This window comes from Gavialis gangeticus, unplaced genomic scaffold, assembly GCF_001723915.1.
Source record: "Gavialis gangeticus isolate Ggan-Ray unplaced genomic scaffold, GavGan_comp1, whole genome shotgun sequence".
NCBI classification, from domain to species: domain Eukaryota; kingdom Metazoa; phylum Chordata; order Crocodylia; family Gavialidae; genus Gavialis; species Gavialis gangeticus.
Genome location: NW_017729024.1, coordinates 106,624,870 through 106,628,308, shown reverse-complemented (window position 1 = coordinate 106,628,308; position 3,439 = coordinate 106,624,870). Strand labels below are relative to the sequence as shown.

Here is a 3,439-nt window from a genome sequence, read left to right as displayed (position 1 = left end):
AATCCCACCACATTTCTGTTAGCCCTATGACATCTGGGTCCTGTTAGCCCTATGACATCTACTTTAGCCAAGGGTCAAAGTAGTGTTTCAAACATCAGGTCAACCTTGCAATGTTCCTCCAAGGTATATGTCCATTTATAATTATCTCTCTGCTACAGCAGGGCAAACTGAGGCCTGGCACTAGTAAAATAAAAATATTTTAAAATTTCAGACTGGGGTGCCTGGGCTCCCAGATTTGTATTTAGTCACCTAACCACATGAGTGATTCTCGGAGTAGCTGAGGATTCATAGCTCCTTAGGATTTCAGTGTGAATTATGAATTTCAGCATCTGTAAAGATAGGTGGTCAAATAGGGATTAAGTTCTTAATGTGAAGCTCCTGAATTGGAAATTAGTATAAGGCAACAGCCAAGAGTACAATCCAGAGGATCTCAGTCCTCTGACCAAACCATTAGAAAACAAATCTTTCTTTTTCATGATTCACACAGATGGTCTTTGTGACCAGGGATTTAAAATCAGACTATGGACAGCAAATAAAACCCCACACTTGAAGAAACTGACTCACCCGAAGGTGGGTAATTTAACAGAGTATCAAACAAACGTGTTCACATGCACAAAATTGAGTAGCAGTTCAAGCAATGGATCAGAAAAAAGAAAGGATGTATGCTATCTCATCTGAGATTCCTCTGTGTTCAACATCTGATGCAGGATGTGTGGGATGAGAGGGAAGGAGAGGAAGTTGTGTATGGATGTAATATGTGATTAATTCCATCTGATGCATGTGCATACACACAGCTGCCATACAGGCCTTGCACAGTGAGGAATGTCCCTGGACAGACAGATGTCAGATGTTAAGAAGATGATCAGAGACAACCACACTCACTCCACACTGCAGAATGTTTATTTTAGAAATAATAATAAGTCCTCTTGTCTCACTTTCATATGGTTTAACTACATAAAAATGATAACATTTTCATTTTTTATAGCTAGTTTGGGAGGTCTTTGTGTAAAAGACTGTTTACTTTTCCTATGTGCTATTCAATTTTCTTGGCATTACTTGAAGGGACATTGTCAAGATGAAAATTATGTACCTTAAAAACTGTTCCTTACATGTCACAGGTACATTACAGGAATGCTTTGTTTTTTCACAATTTTTGCTCTTCAGAAAGCCTGTTTGAAGTAAGCAGAGTATTCCCATTGATTCTGAGGTACTTTTAATCAAGCCACTACATTCTTGAGCTTCTGCCTGTCTCGTCTATTGATACTGGGATTATCATCATGCTACTTGAGTGCTTTGTTCTAGAGTTTCATCTATTCATTTAGACAGTGAACTCACACAGTACAGGCTGCACGAACCCTCCCAAATCCACACCTTGCATGTGGGCAGCCTGGCCACACTCTCAGCTTCCCAACTTCAGACTTCCTCTGTGGCTGGAGTAGGAAGTTGAAGCCAGAAGAGGGATGGGGAGCCCAGAGCCCCTAGCTGCTGCTGCTACTGCAGCCAGACTGACAGGGAGCAGCAACTGTGTGGAAGCTTAGGACTTCAAATTAACCCCTGGTCTACATTGGATCTTTGGGTTGATGATATTCTTATTCATATTCTGTTTCAATTGCTTATTTTTCTATCTTAATTTCTGTGTTCTGGAATATTCTTGAGCATACTACTTCTGAATCAGCAAAGTACTGAAGCATGCAAAATACTTAAGCAGTACACACAAGTAATCTCGTTACCTACTTTGTACATTAAGTGCCTGGAAGTATCATAAACTTTTAAAATACCTGGTCTGCATTTTGAATTCGCTGTGATACCCCAGTGATGTGTCACAGGATTTATGACAGATTTTTCACCCATCTATTGTAGTGACAGCAAGTCAGGATACATTAATTTATCATTTGCATACTTTGCATTTCCATTAGAACCTTTAAAAATAAACATTTCATTTATGTTCATTTGTAAGGCATAAGTATAAAAAACATGCCAAGCCCTCTGAATAGTCTGTAGCAGTATTAACAGTTTTCCTTCAGCTAGTTCAAAAACCTCAGTGTGGTGGATGTGTGCAGCTCTAAACCAGGGTCAAAAGCTGTCTGCTCCTAATCCTTTTGAAGTCCGGTAACTGCAGTCGTTTAGGTATCTAGTTTGTGTTTAAAATACAGTATTACTTTCTAGGAGGTAAAGGAGAAAAGGAGAGTTGCCCGTGGGGTAAACTAACAGGGCAACAACCAGCAGAATCTCATGATGTGGAGATACATGCGAAACCTCTGCTGTGGGAAAAGCTGGAAAGACAATGCAGACTAAACGAGAAGTGTGTGTGCATGACACTTTAAAGTGGGCTAAATACTTTTGCACTGCTTTAATGCGTACTGCGCATTAATTCCATCTGCTGTAGGAAATTCAGTGGCGTAATGCACTTTAAATGACTTGGGGCACAGCAAACTAAAACTCCTTTGAGCAGTTTTAGTTTGCTGTCCCTACAGGTGCAAAGTGAAGCACGGGGCTCTGTGCAGTTCCATGGCTCTGCATAAAGCCCCGCAGGCAGCCAGGCAGCATCCCGGGAAATCAGGCTCCACCCAAGAAAAGCAGCATGCCTGATTTTTTTTCCTCCCCCCTCCCCCCACCAGAGCCTGCCTGCCTGCCTGAGCTGTGTGGGGGCCTGGTGCTTCCCTCCACAGCTGCAGTGCCCCTCAGGACCGCCCAAGCTGGGTGCCTGTGGGCAGGTGCCACCTGGTGGGGGCTACCATTTCCATGGAAGGAAGCACCAGTCCCCCACCCTGCACAACTCAAAGACCACTCCACTTGCCAGCAGCTCACCCTCCTCTCCCCGCCAGAAAGGCAGGTAAGTGTGGGGTGTGTGCATGATGTGGGGTTCCTGGGGTAGAATCATAGAATCGTAGAATCATAGGGTCGTAGGCTCAAGGGTCGTACTCAGAGGGTGGTGGCAGATGGGTCATATTCAACCTGGGGGGAAGTGGGTAGCGGAGTCCCCCAGGGCTCGGTCCTTGGGCCCATGCTATTCAATCTCTTTATCAGCGATTTGGACGACGGGGTGAAAAGCAACCTGTTTAAATTCGCTGATGATACCAAAATTTGGGGTGAGGTGAGCATGCTAGTAGGGAGGGAAAGATTGCAGCAAGATCTGGACAGGTTACAGGAGTGGGCTAACATAAACAGGGTGCGTTTCAATACTGACAAGTGCAGGGTGCTGCACTTAGGCAGTAGAAACCAGCAGCACACTTATAGAATGGGAAACTCCCTTCTTGAGAGCACGGAGGCAGAAAGGGATATCAGAGACATTATTGACTCCAAGATGAACGTGGGCCGACAATGTGAGGTCACGGTTAGCAGGGCTAACCGGACCTTGTCGTGCATCCACAGGTGCATCTCAAGTAGAGCCAGGGAGGTGATCCTCCCCTTCTATGCGACGCTGGTCAGGCCACAGCTG

General features: G+C 44.5%; 1 protein-coding gene across 11 annotated transcripts in view; it reads left to right on the top strand.

Annotated features, from left to right (window-relative positions):
* ADAMTSL1 (ADAMTS like 1) overlaps nt 1-3,439 on the top strand; it is a 936,448-nt gene that overhangs the window by 825,542 nt on the left and 107,467 nt on the right. The window lies entirely within an intron of this gene.